At 40.5% G+C, this 19,196-nt stretch overlaps 1 protein-coding gene across 2 annotated transcripts in view; it reads right to left on the bottom strand.

Moving 5' to 3' along the window:
* The window catches only part of LMTK2 (lemur tyrosine kinase 2), a 96,329-nt gene that overhangs the window by 69,534 nt on the left and 7,599 nt on the right, over nt 1–19,196 (bottom strand). The gene's annotated exons all lie outside the window — the stretch shown is intronic.

The following is a 19,196-nucleotide window of genomic DNA, read 5'->3' on the forward strand; positions in this document are numbered from 1 at the left end:
CTGATGTTTCTTAATCTTTCTTTGTGTTTCATAACTGTGACACTTTGGTTATCTGGTGGGCTGTTCCTCAACTTGAGTTGCCTGGTGTCTTCTCATGATTCGTAAAGAAATCATGAGATTTCTAGATATGTGGGAAGAACCTAGAATACCAATGAGGGAACTGTCCTCAGCACATCACATCACAGTCACATGACATCAGCACGACGCAGTCCTGGTGATGTGAACCTTGGCCACTTGGCAGAAGCCAAGTTCACCATCCTGAAGTTACCACCTTTCCCTTTATGTACTCTGTTTCTTAAAAGTGGGTCACACAGTCCAGTGCACACTCAAGGAGAAAGGAATTAAGCTGTGCTTCCTGGAGGGGGAAGTATTATAGAATTTGTAGACATATGCTAAAACTACTATGGTAATTAATATTTGAGAGAGACACTTTGAAGCTATGCAAATATCCTGGGTCTCCTTAAAGTTTTGCACATTAATTTGCACATCTGTCACTGCGTCTTGCTCCCATCAATTAATGCTGTGATGTTCTGTTTCCCTCATCACTCCTCCGCTTATTATTTGGAATCCTCCTCTCAGGAAGATTTGTCCCTTCTCCCTTGCTTATTTACTCCATCATTTTTATAGCTGCATACTCATACCTATAAATACTTATTTTATAGTCTTTGGATTATTGTCTAACATAATCATTATTTTGTGACTGAAACTGTTCCAGCTTTGGGCCCTGGGACTCTCTGAAGTTAACTGCTGGGTCCTCTGGACAAGTGCCATTCTTTTATTTTTTTTCTCCAACACTTCCTCCCTCTACAGGAAGCTCCAGGCTTCTTGTATTTTCCCTAGAGTGGCTTTAAAATCAGTCACTTCTCCTAGGAGTCTTGGTCAGACTGAAGAGCTTTCCTACAGAGCAAGTCTGCAAACTACAGCGTGTGGCTTGTTCTTTGCATGGTGGCAGAAGTTGGGGGTTACCCCAGCAAGAATTTTAAATCACTAAAGGACTGTTTTCAAACAAAACAGAACAAAAAACATGCAAAGACACTGCATGTGAGCCACCACACCTAGAATATTCTATTACCTGACTGTTTACAGAAAAATGTTGCAATTCCTGTCTAGAGCATATTTTTACATCTTTCAGCAAAGACTTAGTTATGTGGAAAACATCTTACTCAGCTTGGGCTATTCTGAATCTTTTCTTTGTTGACCCAAATTGTTAAGTCTCACCTACTGGTGTACTACTAAAAAATAAGTTAGTCCCCACCACAGCTTTATTGAGAAAGAATTGACATATAACATGGTGTAAGTTTAAGGTGTACAACATGATGACTGGATGTATATACTGTGAAATGATTACCACAGTAAAGTTAGAAATAAACTTTTCCTCAAAATCCTCATGGCTAATTATGTGTTCAAACGCATCAAGGGGATAGCATGGTGACAATGAAAGAGGCCACCAATTGTCTTCAGTGGAACTATCGTACCAGAAGAAAATAAAGTCTAACCCAAACTCCTACATGAAAAAACACATTCTTGAATATAAAACAACTTCAGTGAAGAGCAGAAGAGTCTAAGATCAGTTGCAAACAGGACTAAATTCCTTTCAAACAACAAAAGCTCTGTCTGTGGAAGAGCAATGCTGAGACACACATTGTTACAGTGGGGCTCAGACCAGCTGAAGTCTTCCTTAAATCTGTGCCTAAAAATAATATAGTGAAATTACAGACCAATATCCCTGATGAACATAGATGCAAAAATACTCAACAAAATATTAGCAAACCAAATTCAAAAATACATCAAGAGGATCATACACCATGATCAAGTGGGATTCATCTCAGGGATGCAAGGATGGTACAACATTCGAAAATCCATCAACATCAACAAAAAGAAGGACAAAAACCATATGATCATCTCCATAGATTCTGAAAAAGCACTCGACAAAATTCAACATCCATTCATGATAAAAACTCTTTTAACAATACGAGTATAGAAGGCAAGTACCTCAACATAATAAAGGCCATATATGACAAATCCACATCATACTGAACAGCGAGAAGCTGAAAGCTTTTCATCTAAGATCGGGAACAAGACAGTGATGCCTACTCTCTCCACTGTTTTTCAACATAGTACTGGAGGTCCTAGCCACGGCAATTAGACAAAACAAAGAAATACAAGGAATCCAGATTGGTAAAGAAGAAGTCAAACTGTCACTATTTGCAGATGACATGATATTGTACATAGAAAACCCTGAAGACTCCACTCCAAAACTACTAGAACTAATATCGGAATTCAGCAAAGCTGCAGGATACAAAATTAACACACAGAAACCTGTGGCTTTCCTATACACTAACAATGAACCAATAGAAAGAGAAATCAGGAAAACAATTCCATTCACAATAGCTTCAAAAAGAATAAAATACCTAGGAATAAACCTAACCAAGGAAGTGAAAGACCTATATCCTGAAAACTATAAGACACTCTTAAGAGAAATTAAAGAGGACACTAAATGGAAACTCATCCCATGCTCCTGGCTAGAAGAATTAATATCGTCAAAAGGGCAATCCTGTTCAAAGCAATATACAGATTCGATGCAATCCCTATTGAATTACCAACAGCATTCTTCAATAAATTGGAACAAACAGTTCAAAAATTCATATGGAACCACCAAAGACCCCAAATAGCCAAAGCAATCCTGAGAAGGAAGAACAAAGTGGGTCAGATCTCACTTCCCAACTTCAAGCTCCACTACAAAGCCACAGTAATCAAGACAATTTGGTACTGGCACAAGAACAGACCCACAGACCAGTGGAACAGAACAGAGTCCAGATATTAACCCAAACATATATGGTCAATTAATATATGATAAAGAAGCCATGGACATACAATGGGGAAATGACAGTCTCTTCAACAGATGGTGCTGGCAAAACTGGACAGCTACATGTAAGAGAATGAAACTGGATCACTGTCTAACCCCATACACAAAAGTAAATTTGAAATGGATCAAAGACCTGAATGTAAGTCATGAAACCATAGAACTCTTAGAAAAAAACATAGGCAAAAATCTCTTGGACATAAACATGAGTGACTTCTTCATGAACATACCTCCCCAGGCAAGGGAAACAAAAGCAAAAATGAACAGGTGGGACTATATCAAACTGAAAAGCTTCTGTACAGCAAAGGACATCATCAATAGAACAAAAAGACATCCTACACTACGGGAGAATATATTCATAAATGACAGATCCAACAAAGGGTTGACATCCAAAATATATAAAGAGCTCATGCACCTCAACAAACAAAAAGCAAATAATCCAATTAAAAAATGGTCAGAGGAGCTGAACAGACAGTTCTCCAAAGAAGAAATTCAGATGGCCAACAGACACATGAAAAAATGCTCCGCATCACTAGTCATCAGAGAAATGCAAATTAAAACCACAATGAGATATCACCTCACACCAGTAAGGATCACCACCATCCAAAAGACAAACAACAACAAATGTTGGCGAGGTTGTGGAGAAAGGGCAACCCTCCTACACTGCTGGTGGGAATGGAAATTAGTTCGACGATTGTGGAAAGCAGTATGGAGGTTCCTCAAAATGCTTAAAATAGAAATACCATTTGACCCAGGAATTCCACTCCTAGGAATTTACCCTAAGAATGCAGCCCAGTTTGAAAAAGACAGATGCATCCCTATGTTTATCGCAGCCAAGAAATGGATGCAACCTAAGTGTCTATCAGTAGATGAATGGATAAAGAAGATGTGGTACATATACACAATGGAATATTATTCAGCCATAAGAAGAAAACAAATCTTATCATTTGCAACAACATGGATGGAGCTAGAGGGTATTATGCTCAGTGAAATAAGTCAGGCGGAGAAAGACAAGTATCAAATGATTTCACTCATACGTGGAGTATAAGAACAAAGAAAAAAACTGAAGAAACAAAACAGCAGCAGACTCACAGAACCCAAGAATGGACTAACAATTACCAAAGGGAAAGGGACTGGGGAGGATGGGTGGGAAGGGAGGGACAAGGGGGGAAAGGGGGCATTATGATTAGCACACATAATGTAGGGGGTGCACAGGGAGGGCTGTACAACACAGAGAAGACACGTAGTGATTCTATAGCATCTTACTATGCTGATGGACAGTGACTGCAATGGAGTATGTGGGGGGGACTTGGTGATGGGGGAAGTCTAGTGAACATAATGTTGCTCATGTAATTGTAGTTTAATGATACCAAAATAAAAAATAATAATATAGTGAACCAAGGGCTCTCAAGAATCCAAACAGTATCTGAAACAGAAGAAAATCCATACCTTGAACATAGGAGGAAACTTGGGGATTACTCTCAAAAGCCAATGAGGAGGGAAGACACCTTTTTGGACAGTAGGAATTCCCTAACTACAGACACTTGGGACCATTTGGAAAGCTAAATTAAGTGGGAGGCAGTAAGCCACTGACAGTCACTTTTCTCTGAAGACCCAGAAGGATCACTCTCTCCTCAAAGCTGCCTGTTCTCTCATCCTGCTTGCACTGTGCATCCCCACTATTTATTCTAATGACTCAGTTTCACTCCCCTGACTCTGATAATGACTGAACATGACTCCCGGGGTTACGCAGAGCAAAGCACCTTCATATACTCTGAATTTCATTGACTGTTAAGATGCAGTTTGCCTACTGTGTCCTTATCCCTAAATTTCAGGGGCATCTTATACTTCAAAGGAAGTTGGTTTTCATTAGTAGCATTTCTTTTTTCTTAATGGCACAAAAATAAAAGTGAGTTATAATCAATCGTACCAGAGAGCTGATAAAATACGGTAATATTCCATTCCAGCTTCACGACACCCCCTGAGAAAATCTGACCAGCTCCACGTCACCAGTGAGGACAGGGATATACCTGAGAGCCTGAGGTGGGAAAGCAGCAGACCAGACTCAGGGTTCAGGAGTGCTGAATACAAACCTCCCCACTTCCGTGGCAACCATGCTGTTTTGCCTTCACAAGGTTAAATTTTTTAACTTAAAACCAGCCCTGGCTAATTATTTTGAAAGGAAGCCTATCATTAGACAGTCCACACCTCTGGGATCTCCACGATCCACAAAGCAGTCATTACTTTTCCTCTCTTTTCAACTGTATTTTTTTATGATTACACTACATCCATCTACTGTAAGATTTAATCCAAACTGCCTTAAGTCCAGCTCAATTATCTGATATATAGAGCTGTCTTCTGGGGATCATTAGGTAGGCATGAAGTCGTACCACGTTAAAAACAACTAATAATGCTGAGTTTTGCCCTACCTTGGTAATGTATTACTTCCAGCCGGACACTGCAGTGGTCTCTGCTCTCCCGCACTCAGATTTCCTCAGATATGCAAGGCCTGCTCAACCTCAGTGTCTACCAGTCCTATTAAAAGGACTCATAAATTAGTGCCAAAGAAGAAATTTACTAGGTAGCCTCAAGTAGAAATTTTTACAGTTCCCCACTTTTGAAAACTATTTGCTGTATTCATCTGATCAGTCCAAAAAGCACTGTGCTCTTTAAAAACTCTGTCTAATAACAATGAAAGAAAAATTTCCATAAGATGAAGAAATCAAACCAACTTAGCAGAGGCTGGAAGGTGAGATGGGTTTGAATAAACCACACAGAGGAAGTAAACTCTAGTGGAGAGGTACGACCACTAAAACCCCCATGCCCCAGTGGTAAAACTGGAAGGTTCCTGATTGCAACTGCTAGGAAACTATGAGACAGACAGCTTTCCTCAATATCCCCCATTTACAGCATTCAGAAATTCATCAATCAAACCATCATCTACTAAGAAAAACATCCACAGCGACAGGAGCGTCCCTCTGGTTTCAGACAGCTTTACCGATTACACACTGAGAATGAAGTAATCAGAGGCTTAGAGTTCTTGTACGCTTCCCCAAGACACTGATTAAAAAATACTTGGCATCTCGAAAGCACACTGGGAGTTTTCATTTTATAGTTTTCAAACTATTTTAATAGACATCTAACACTTGATTTAATAAGCAGGAAATACGAGAAACTCCAAGAGAGAGGCATGTGTTACCTGTTTTACAGACAGGTAATTTGGATAACACAACCTCTAAGTAATGACTCAGAGTAACTCAGGCATACTACCTAATTATTAATTCAACCATACAGATCTCTCCCTAGACCCTCAATCAGAACTTCAAAACATATGTAATTAAAGAGTCACCTGGAAATCCATTTTTAGATTAAATTTTAAAAACTTAAAGGTCCACAGATAAAAAGAATTGATGATCAATTGCTGATATTCGAATTTTGTTATTCCTTCTTCAGTTACTAACTGACACAGTTTTTATAAAGAGAAAGTTCCTCTATTTACTGTTTAGTTACCTAGTGTTTCAAGTCATAAGAAGTGGGGCTGAAAGTCCAAACCCTCTAATCACATGGCTGCCTCCTTCGGCCACCAGAGCCCATCCTGAAGCTATGCAGGGGCTCAGCAAGAGTCACTTCAACAGCATAAATTCAGGTGTGGCTGAAAGGGGCTTGTTACTAGTAGCAAGAGATGTTCCTATCACTCCTATCACTCAGGAAATTCCAAGGATTTTAGGAGCTCTATGCCAGGAAAGGAGACAAAGACCAAATATTTATTTCCTACTACATCACAGATATGTACCCTAGAACAGGGATCAGGAAGCAATGGCCTGTGGGCAAAATCCTGCCCACTCCTGTTTTGGTATGGCCTGCATGCTAAGAGTGTTTACATTTTCAAATACTTATTCAAAACAAAACAAAAAAAAAAAGAATACTATTTCGTGACATGTAACATTTATATCAATAGTTAATAATGTAAAAAGACAACCAGACATTACATGCCTCGTGATGGAGAAACATACCACCACCTACAAAACATAACCACCAAAAGCACTGCCAACAGAACATTAACCCTGTATCTGACTAAGCCTTAACATCTAAATGCCAGTTTTAAGGAAATAAAGAGGACAGTGTAACATATTAAGTATCACCCCAAGAATGCCATCAGCAAAACACAGGCTATGAAAACACTCATGGAGAAAGACCTGATGAATTATGAGAAAGAGAGAGGAAAAGATGGAGAAGGGATTAAGAGATTTAAAAAGACACACCAACCAATGACAATGTATGGTGTTCTTTGAATTATGGTTCAAACTCTTAAAAAAATCACAACATTTGAGACAAATGGAAATCCGAATACTGGCAACTGACCATATTAAGGAGTGTGACTCATTCCTCCTAGCAGTGATAATAGTAGCATGGTTATGCTTTTACAAGTAGTCCTTATCTTTCATGGATAGTGACTGATTTAATGATATCTGGAATTTGCTTGAAAATCGCAGGGTGTTGGAGGAAGGGGTGGGGTAGTGTGAGGAGAGACAGCATGAACCAAGCCGAGAGAAAGGTATATGGGAATCTATTACAGTATCTGGCCCGCCTCGTGTGTGTATGTTTGAGTTTTCCATTTATTAGTAATTTCTTCACATACATTAAATAAAAAAATTAATATGAGAAAAAAGTAGATATGACCATTTACAATCTATATTCTTGCCTACTCTAGATTCATCCTCATCCTCACCACTGGAGACTATCCTTCACATCCCACAGGTTAGAGTTCCTGCCTTTGGACCCCCCATGCACCCTGAATTTCCCCACCATAGAGCCTATCACACTGCACATTTTAAATGCCCGCATGTCTTCCCCACTAGACTGGAAGCTAAATGAGGTCAGGGCCCAGGCCTATACACCCCACCAGTGACTCCCAGGGCCCAGCAGAGAGCCTGGCATTCAGGCAGAAGGTAGACAAGAGACACAGCCACTAAAGGAACTTCAGCAAGGGAGGGAAGATGAAGGAGAGGGAAGGGGAAAGAGAGCGAGCCATAATTAATCTACTGGTGAACAGAATAAACTGGTTTTCAGGGTCAGACCAGACTGTAAGAGCAGCATTCCCTCAATCACTGTATTCTCTTAACTCGGCAGACTTTCTTCCCATTACTGAGCACACCCTGATGCACACTGTACTGGGCTGGCTGTCTCTCCTCACTGTTAGAATAGTTTATCACTTATTCCCCAGGTCTGAGAACTCCACAAACATTCCCTATTTACCCATTTTATGATTCATTTTTAGCAGTCTATTACGTTGTTTTCTTTAAAAAATAAGTTTTCTCAAAAAGTGAATTTCCCCCAACTTAAGTTCTCCTGTGGTAACAAGTATTTATTCACATGTTCTCAGAATCTCATTTCCCTGGAAGCTGTCAGACTAGCCTCACTCTGCATCAGCAAAGAAGCGCTCCAAAGGTGCCCTCTCCTCTGAGGGAGCCCCTGCAGGTGCCGGACTGGGCAGAAAGCCCAGCGCAGGACTAGGGCCCCACTGCTCGTGGGCCCAGCCCCTTGGGCTTCCACTCCAACACTGCGAAAGAAGGGAGTCTTTACAGACACCTTCTAAGGCATGACTCTAAATCTGTTTAAGTCTGAATGCTGTGTATTAATCTGCTCAGACCATCATATAGAATACCACACACTGGGCAGCTTAAAGAACAGAAATCTCCTGTCTCACAGCTTTGGAGGCTGCAAATCCAAGAAGAAGGCATCAGCAGGGATGGTTCCTTCTGAGGCCTCCTCTCCCTGGCTTGCAGACAGTCATCTACTGTGCTCTCACATCCCTGATGTCAAATTTCCTCTTCTTATAGGACACACTGGATTGGCAACTGAGGAGCTAATGGCCTCACTTTAACATACCCTATTCTTTAAAGGCCTCATTTCCAAATTCAGTCACCTTCTGAGGTACTGGCAGAGGAGGGGGATGGAGGGAACCCATTCAGTCCACAGCACCATAAATTTATTAATTTAGAAACACCATCCTCACTAGGAGGGGATCCATCCCTGAGGGCAGGCACCAGGACAAGAATATGCTGCTTTTCCGGCTTCCAGGGAGGCAATGGTGTGGGAATGCAAAGGGCTGTACAGCTGCTAAAGTGAGGGTCACTCTTCTGCTTGCTCTTCTCTTGGCTGGTACAAAAGGAAACTTGGTAGAACTCAGAGAAGCAAAGGACCAGCCATCTTCCCAACTGTTCCTGACATAAAATCCTCCTCTCAAATACACAGTTTTGTCTTTTTTTGTAAAGGGTAGGACCACCAAGTCCATCTTCTTTTTCCTGACAAGCAGCTGTACATCTTAGAGAACTAGTAAGATGAATCATCACCGTAGTTCTTTCGGGAAAAAGTTTTAGATAATCATTGCAAATCACACATTTTACTTATTTAACACCTCAGAATTACAAACCCACCTATCAAAAAGATTTCCTGGACACAGATTCTTAAGTGGCTTGATGTTTTCCTTGCCTCTTAATGTAACAATCCATCTATTTATACTAACATTAAATAACGCACTCTCCTAATGGTATTCTAATATTAGAACGGGAAAATGAAGCACAGTACTAAATATATCACCCACACAGAACAGTAAATGTTGCATTGATGATCTAGTTGATGAATCAGAGACTCCACAAAGACCCCTAAGCCAGAATATCAACAGCCTAGAAAAATAAATCACACTATTGCTAATCAGTGTTCTGGTTCAGAAGTGATTTTCAAGGTCAGCCAAGCTAACTGTTCTCTCATACTTGTCGAAAGGTTATCTAATTTGAGTGCTGACTGAAAAGCTGTGAATGAGATCATTTTATATGAAGCTACTCTTTCTCTCAGCTTATCTATCAAAATGTTATGAGAGGTTCATTTTTTTATTAAGTTAATTTTTTAAAACTGACATACAGCTGATATACAATCTTACATTGGTTCCAAGTATACAACACAGTGGTTCAACAGTTCCCCACGTTATTAAATCCTCACCCCCCATTAGGGCAGTTACTATCTGTCAGCATAGATGTTACAGCATCGTTGGCTATATTCTCTATGCTGAACTATCAAGGTTCATTTCATGCCAATCTGAAAAGCACTAACAAGGATGGACACTGCCACCAAAGAGCTCATCTACGGTGGCAGAGTTCAGCCACAGGAATGTCAGGTCTAGATGACTTCAGTCACACTACTGTGCCCTGTGCCCTCACACCCTAGAAAAATGACAGCAGGGATAATACCATATGTAGCAGAATCTTAATCACATTGGTGGCATAGTTGAGCTGTGGAGTAATGCATAGGGCTTAGACATTGTAACACCTGTGAATCAGGCTCTTCCTGTGGCCCAGGAAGCCAGCTCAGGAACAGGCAGGAACTTATGGCCAGTTTCCGAGGGCTTCCCACACACAACCGGATACCTCAGTGTTCCACTAATGTCTGGGGAAAGTACACTGTGTCTTCCCATACAACTTCCCACTGAAATCTGCAGACATGTACAGGTAAAGCAACAGTAGTAGTACGGGACTCACAACACTCAGCCAATACAATTTCTGTACAATGGGGCCAGAGGATTGGAGATGACCTAAATGTGTGCTCCTTACTTCTTAGGTAGGGAAGACCCTAAATAGCCCAGAAAAACACTTTTACCTTTTTCTTTATAATTCCCTACAACACCTTGATAGAGTCTATGGTTTCAGAACCTTTCCAGCTTCCCAAGGTCCAACTTAAATGCTTGTTAATGTAATTGAAACGTATTCATAAGCAGTGTGTCTTTAAAAGTTCTCTCTTCAGAGAAGTAGATGGTGGTATGGACGCAGCTGGAGTGGCCACTGGAACTGGGGGAAGGGTATAAAAAATTCATTATACTCCTCTGTTCGCTTTTGTGTATGTTCAAAGTTCTTCATAATAAAGTTCTATTTTTTAAGTACTATCTTCACAACTAAGCCAGATACTGCTGACAATACTGACCCTGACAAGATTCTACAGCACATAAAGGCAAGATTCTCAAGGGATTCCTATCTGATAAGGCCCCACTTATATGTCTTTGTATTACACAGAAAAATAAACCCATGACAATTTAACCTAATACAACTAGGTGCTCCATACACTAAAAGCCAGCCCGAGATAAAAGACCTACAGATAATTACAAGAATTATGGGGGTGAGGGATCTCCTATTGGAACGTCAGCTCCATTACATTACTGTGAAGTCCACCCGTCAGCAAGTCCCACCCAACACCTTCACTCATTCAACCAACACTTCCTTCATTCACACAGGTTCCAGAATGGTAGAAGTGGGAAGAACACAGTCCTGCATGCACTGCTCACGTTCTCATGCAGGGAGACAGACAATAAGCAAGTGAACAAATACATGGCACCTCAGGTGATGTCAAGCAATGGGGAAACAACCAGAGAGCCAGGGATGGGGGAGCTGTTATTTTGTATGAAGTGATCAGGGAACACATTTCTGGTATTATAATAATTCACATGAGAAGTGACAGTGGTTTGGTCTCAGGTGGTAATAAACACAGCTAATGCCTGAATGGCACTTACTATGTGTACAGCACTATTCTAAATTCATCCAACCCACAGCAACCCTCTGAGGAAGTAAGAGTATTAGCCCCATTTCAAAATGAAGAAACTGAGCAACAGAGGGGTAAAGGCGCTGTTCCAACATCACACAGCACCCACATGGTGACGCCCAGTGTGTGTTACAGCCACCCTCCAGACAACGGAGGGGCGGGGAGCAGACCCTGCCCAGGACTGGTGGCACAGGAAACATGGAGTGTGAGGAGAAGGGGTGGAGGACACTGCTCATCCATGTCCCTCACTCTTAAACATGGGCAGACTTTCAAGGATCACCAGATTTGAGAAAACCCTCTTTAAAAAAGGTAAGACAGTGACTGACCCAAATAGATGAAAAGGAACACAAAGGAAACAGACAATGCCAGGGTTAAAAAAAAAAACTAAAACAAAACTGTAATTAATATTCCCAGAAATAAAGTGAGATATTACATTCACAAGAAGTTGCTATTTAAAAAGTGGGGGTGGCGGCAGGGGGTGGAAGAAAAACTCCTAGAAATGAGATGTAATAGAAAAGCTAAAGGCTCACACAATAGAAGAGACAAAAAGATGAACAAAAGGAGAGGAGAAGCTCATTCCAAGGAACCCACCAAACAGCAGTTCTAGAAGGAAAACAAAGAAAAGGGAAGAGGAGGTTATTCACCAAATACGTGTGTGATGTATATGAAATTTTTGCAGCACTAAAGGATGACTTTTCAGATTCAAATGGCCCACTGAGTATCCACCTTAATGAGTGGGATGAATGGGGAAAAAAACTCATACCACATGTGGCACTACTTTGTAACTTTTAAGAATTTAGAGATGGAGAGCATCTTAAAAACTTCCCAATCCTGCCTAAAGCAATCTACAGATTCAATGCAATCACTATCAAAATACCAACAACAAACTGGAACAAATAGTTCTAAAATTCATATGGAAACACCAAAGACCCCAAATAGCCAAAGCAATCCTGAGAAGGAAGAATAAAGTGGGTCGGATCTCACTTCCCAACTTCAAGCTCCACCACAAAGCCACAGTAATCAAGACAATTTGGTACTGGCACAAGAACAGACCCACAGACCAGTGGAACAGAACAGAGTCCAGATATTAACCCAAACATATACGGTCAATTAATATATGATAAAGAAGCCATGGACATACACACTGGGGAAATGTCAGCCTCTTCAACAGCTGCTGTTGGCAAAACTGGACAGCTACATGTAAGAGAATGAAACTGGATCACTGTCTAACCCCATACACAAAATTAAATTCTAAATGGATCAAAGACATGAAGGTAAGCCATGAAACCATAAAACTCTTAGAAAAAAACATAGGCAAAAATCTCTTGGACACAAACATGAGCAACTTCTTCATGAACATATCTCCCGGGCAAGGGAAACAAAAGCAAAAATGAACAAGTGGGACTATATCAAGCTGAAAGGCTTCTGTACAGCAAAGGACATCATCAATAGAACAAAAAGACATCCTACAGTATGGGAGAATATATTCATAAATGACAGATCCAATAAAGGGTTGACATCCAAAATATATAAAGAGCTCACACACCTCAACAAACAAAAAGCAAATAATCCAATTAAAAAATGGGCAGACCAGTTGAACAGACAGTTCTCCAAAGAAGAAATTCAGATGGCCAACAGACACATGAAAACATGCTCCACATCACTAGTCATCAGAGAAATGCAAATTAAAACCACAATGAGGTATCACCTCACACCAGTAAGGATTGTCACCATCCAAAAGACAAACAAATGTTGGAGAGGTTGTGGAGAAAGGGGAACCCTCCTACACTGCTGGTGAGAATGTAAATTAGTTCAACCATTGTGGAAAGCAGTATGGAGGTTCCTCAAAAAGCTCAAAATAGAAATACCATTTGACCCAGGCATTCCACTCCTAGGAATTTACCCTAAGAATGCAGCAGCCCAGTTTGAAACAGACATATGCACCTCTATGTTTATCACAGCACTGTTTACAATAGCCAAGAAATGGAAGCAACCTAAGTGTCCATCAGTGGATGAATGGATAAAGAAGATGTGGTACATATACACAATGGAATATTATTCAGCCATAAGAAGAAAACAAATCCTACCATTTGCAACAACATGACTGGAGCTAGAGGATATTATGCTCAGTGAAATAAGTCAGGCGGAGAAAGACAAGTACCAAATGATTTCACTCATCTATGGAGTATAAGAACAAAGAAAAAACTGAAGGAACAAAACAGCAGCAGACTCAAAGAACCCAAGAATGGACTAACAGTTAGCAAAGGGGAAGGGACTGGGGAGGATGGGTGGGAAGGGACGGATAAGGGGTGGGGTGGGAAGGAGGCATTATGATTAGCATGTATAATGTGGTGGGGGCATGGGGAGGGCTGTGCAACACAGAGAAGACAAGTAGTGATTCTATAGCATCTTACTATGCTGATGGACAGTGACTGCAATGGGGTATGTGGGCAGAACTTGGTGATGGGGGTAGTCTAGTAAACATAATGTTCCTCATGTAATTGTAGATTAATGATAGCAAAATAAAAAATTAAAATTAAAAAAAAAGCTTCCCAGGAGGGGAAAAGAAGCCATGTAGGAAAGGAAATCAGATGGCCTCAGACCTCTCAAAGGAAGGCTAGCAGCCAGAGAGCCGCCACCTCAAGGTTGGAGGAGGCATAGGATCCGGGGCAGCCCAGCCTAACCTACCCAGAGATTTCAATGTCTGCTGAGGAGCAAGGCACAAGTTAATGACACATTCATGAAAACTAAGGGAAAACTAACAAACGCAAGTCTATGGGACACAAAGGATTCAGAGAAATGTAATCACCAGAGACACTTTAGGGTCAGCTGTGAATAGTATTGATAGTCATAACAATATAAATGTTAAACAGTGATAGAACCACAAAGCATAAATACCCATGTGGAAACAGGAGAGAGTGTGTGTATGCATGTGAATATATAAGTAGCAGAAATCTGGAAGCTACTTAAACCAAGAAAAGGTGGTTCAAGCACTATTCAGCAATAGGGCTCAGAGCGGAGGAGGATGCCCAGAGCAGAGTACGCGGGAAGAAGAGGCGGATAGGACAGGCAGGTTCCCTATTCTTACTCTAAGTGAAAACTTTCACGTTTTAGACAATACACATGCATTACCTGACAAAAACTGTAAGCTACAGTGTGGAGAAAAGGAGGAGGGGAAGGGGAAAGAGGCCCAAAGAGATGGCGAAGAACATCCGGAGGACGGGACAAGCAGCAGCTGGATGGGAAGCGGGAGCGAGGACCAGGGGTGGTAAAGGTGTGCCGCGTGCCAGCAAAGGAGGAGAACATTTTGAAGTGTCAGGGGAAGAAATACCATGATCAGTAGACAAAGAACAGTAAAAATGGTTCACATTTTTTTACTATTCCTTCTTTCTTTTTTTACTATTCCTGAGAATTTATACTAACAAAGTTACTCAAAAGTAAAATAAAGCTATGTGGAAAATAAATACATTAAGCTGTTACCTATTACATATTAACCGAGAGAAGGGATCCAGGATCAAACACCAAAGACAGAAGAGAAGGATGCTGCCGATGACTAAGCCCTAGAAGGAAGTCAGAGCCGAGAATGCAGAAACCAAGAAGGCAGTCTTAAAGAACAGAAAGAGAAATGACATCTGTGGCTAGCTCCACGTACATTTCTTAATACCTTTCTGTGAACCTTGAAAGTACACACAAAGTATCTGATAAGGAGATACAGAGCATTTGGCAGATTCTTACAAGAGTCTGTACCTCCACAAAAGCATACAAATCAATGGTGTTTAAAGTATTTTTCGTGTTTACAAGTTTGTATTTTTTAAAAGCCAGAAATATTTCTATCACCTTTAATTAAACAGTACTTCACTTCATAGGTAGAAACTAAATGGTTATTCTTACAAATAAAAAAGTTAAATGCAAATGTGGTTTTTTGAGCCCAATTATGGACGTCAGCACTTTAGTTTTCTTATTTTCTGTAAAGAATTATCTTTGATACTTCAGGGATCTGCTGTACGACGACTCTGTTTAAATTTCATCTGGGTACTTTCAGGCAGTCAGAGGAGAAATGGTTGGAGTTAGTCTACGTGTGTGCATGTGTGCACATAATGCAAGTATTCTCAACAGGAAGAGGCTGTGAACTTGTCGAACAGGGAAGACTGGATGTTAAAATCCCTCATTCTAGAACTCCATTTGCCACTACTCTGTATGGGATTGAATTCACTCCTTAATTTCTCTGGGCTTCAGTTCTTCACCTGGAAACGGGCATGTCAGTTCTAAAGTTCTATACACAAGAATTTATAATTCCACAATTTTAAGTCTACCAAGTGCCTATAGAGTAATTCTGGTAATCTGATCTTTTATTGAAGTTAATTTTATTTTTCTTCAAGAAAATGAAGTTAATTTATAGATTTCTGGACTGTATCCAAGGTAGCAGGCCTCTGGTGAGTGTTCCCAGGGGACAATTTGGTAAGTTTGTTATTTTTCAGTGCCTCACTAGCAATCAGTGTCCCTGTGCTGCATTTTAATAATAGTCTGAAGTCAGAGTCAAGTGGGGCTCTGCGCTGTAGCCGGCAGGCTGGTTCCTCAGAAACTAACAGTTGCTGCTAACATAGAGGACCATTCTATAGAGGTACGCTGCCAGGCAGAGCCAGGGAGAGAAGCAGCTTTCCCTCTCAAAGGGAACACAGGTTGGATTTACTGAAGGTTCTGAGGAAGCATTTGCAATGTGAAAAATACTCTAAACTTAAAACACAAAGGTTGATATGTCAGGTAACCAATATATCACAACACTGATTTTGCAATAAAAAGCTGAAAACTACAAAATTTTACACTTACTAGTTGGTTAAAGTAGGTATTTAAAATGTGCAAAATGATTGCAAACTCATCCTCCTCTAACTTCGAAGATGTCTTAGAGATTTACTTTCTGTAATTAAAGGCTGCAATTATGTCAAAATCAAGTCTCCTGTTCAGTATAGCAAAAAGGGAATAAGACATTTTGGGGATGGATTCTGAACATGGACCTCAAGGAGAAAACTGAATGATAGTGGGTTTCACTTTGGGATAAGAGCAACTTCATTCTCAAAAAACAGTATTATAGATGCTTATAAGTAGATTTTCTCCTATCCAAAGCATAAGCATGTACTGAACATCTCTACTAGTATGTGAGCCTATGATGCTCTTAATAAAACCCAACTAATTATATAATCACTACAATGTTGCTGTTCCAGAGAGCATGTACTTTCTTTAGGTCATCATAAGGTTTTGTCCATATCAGTATATCCACAGCAAATATATCAGCTAGGTAGAAAAAAGAGTAGTGTTGAAAAATATGAAATAGGCTACAAATTCTAGGCTATTCCAAAATTAACTAGCTTAGAAAAATAAACTTTCTTAAACCAAGATGTTAATGACATATTACACTGAAAGAAAAAGACCTAGCAAGCTAACGTATAGGTGAAGAATCAGGGGCTCACATGTTGTAATGTGCACATCTATCACCTGGGCAATCAAGAATGTCTAGTTATGTCTGCTCTGGCCTGGCTTCCTGGCTGGTCTTGAGTGCAGTGGGCCAAACTCTGGCAACCCAGGGCTGGCATGTTTCCACCACGAGGCTCTCAGCTCACAGCACTGGCATCTGACTGTCAGGCAACCAGATCACAGTTTTTACTGATTTATTTATACAGGATATTCATTAAATGTGAAGAGGCTACTAATTATACTGACTTACAGAGAAGGGGCTGAAGTTTAAAAAAAAAGGTATGTAGATCAGTGTTCTGCCCAGGAGTATTTAAGTTCCTTTGTAGTTCTAATATGTACTCTTCACAGGAAGATTCTCCTGGATAATATTCACATATGGTGGTGAGGAGTAGAGATCACTTCAGAATATATGGGCTGCCATTAATTTTTTTAATTTAAATTGTTCTTCCTTCCTTGAGGCTCACTAGTTACACAAGTCAACAAATTTCTATTAAATAAGTGATATCATTTTGTCTTTAGTAGAAGATAAAATACATGTGTTGTAGGAGCAGAGAAACTACCAAAAAAGTATTATAAAGCAGATATCCCAGCCAACCCCAGAATTCTGATTCCACTGGTTTGATTGGGGTCCCCAATTCTACATTTCTACAAACACCTAGGTGATCTTGATGCAAGTGATCCTGTTTTATAAAAACATTACTTTTGCCTGAAACATCTTCAGCTGAACTGATACTGTGGCTGGGATTTACATCAAAACAACAGGGGTCCAAGGAGGAGAAAGACAAGTACCAAATGATTTCACTCATACGTGGAGTATAAGAACAAAGGAAAACTGAAGGAACAAAACAGCAGCAGACTCACAGAACCCAAGAATGGACTAAGAGTTACCAAAGGGAAAGGGACTGGGGAGGATGGGTGGGAAGGGAGGGATAAGGGCGGGGGGAAAAAGAAAGGGGGCATTACAATTAGCATGTATAGTGTGGGGGAGGGCATGGGGAGGGCTGTGCAACAGAGAAGACCAGTAGTGATTTTACAGCATCTTACTACGCTGATGGACAGTGACTGCAATGGGGCGTGGGGGGGGACTTGGTGAAGGGGGGAGCCTAATAAACATAATGTTCTTCATGTAATTGTAGATTAATGATACCAAAATAAAAAAATAAAATAAAAAAAAACGGGGGGCCAGGCCAGCAGAAAGGGTACAGGGGGAAAAGATTCACTATAAATTAAAAATTGTTGATGCAGGGGAATAGTTACATGAGGGTTCATAGCATTATTTACTCTACTTTGGTACATATCTGAAATTTTCCATAATAAAAAATGAAAAGCTCTGTAACAGATCAAACAAGTCTATATCCCCTCATTCTCCTCAAGAGATCTGCCAGGGGACATTTCATCTGAACCTTGACCAGGTGAACCAGTTGCATTTCAATAATTTCCAAAGCTGACAGACCCCCTGAAATAGTTCTAACTAAATTCTTAAGCCTAAAAGGATTCCCTTCTATTCTTAGAGATCAGGCTGCTCTTTGAGAGAATAAATCAAATCCATCTTTTGAATATCTATTGCTGTAAAAATTAAAATAGTTCCCTGCCAGTATCTCAAACATGGGGTGTGTTTATGTGAGAGTGTTTGTGGTGATGTCTGTGGTTGGTTGATAGGCGGTCAGGCGACAAGGAAAACATGGGCAGGCCCTTCCAAGGCATCTGTCCGAGAGCACCTGTCCCTCCAAAGTCTCTCCTTTACTCCCCCTCTCCTTTACTCCCAACACCTAGGATTATATACAGGAAGCAGAGGATCACAGCCCTATTATAAATGACCTGGTGGCAGTGAGCACATCCAGTGCCAGATCTTAGTTTCTCCCACCATAGCGGAACCAGCCCAGAGAACTGGTTGATTCTAGGGCTGGGGCAGGGAATATCAAAGGGGAGCCCACAGCTTCGTGTAGTGTCAGGAAGTAAGGAAGTACTAAGAAAAATAAAAATGGGACTATGTCAGTGGGACACAGGAGCCAACCGAAAGAGCTCTCAATGGCCAAAGAGGATACAATTTTAGCAGCAAAATAAATAACACAGTATTGGATTACAACCCAAAATGTAAAATCAATGTCCATGTGTCCATACTAATATAAACAAATAACAGAGTAAGGCAATAAAATCTCCATATGGAAGAATATATAAATTAATTTATTTTATATAGATACTTCTCCCTAAAGGAGGTGGAGTGTAACTCACCAGCCCATGGCTGTGCTTACATCTATGCAGAAGGGAGATGAAGTAA

This window comes from Manis javanica, chromosome 10, assembly GCF_040802235.1.
Source record: "Manis javanica isolate MJ-LG chromosome 10, MJ_LKY, whole genome shotgun sequence".
NCBI classification, from domain to species: Eukaryota; Metazoa; Chordata; class Mammalia; order Pholidota; family Manidae; genus Manis; species Manis javanica.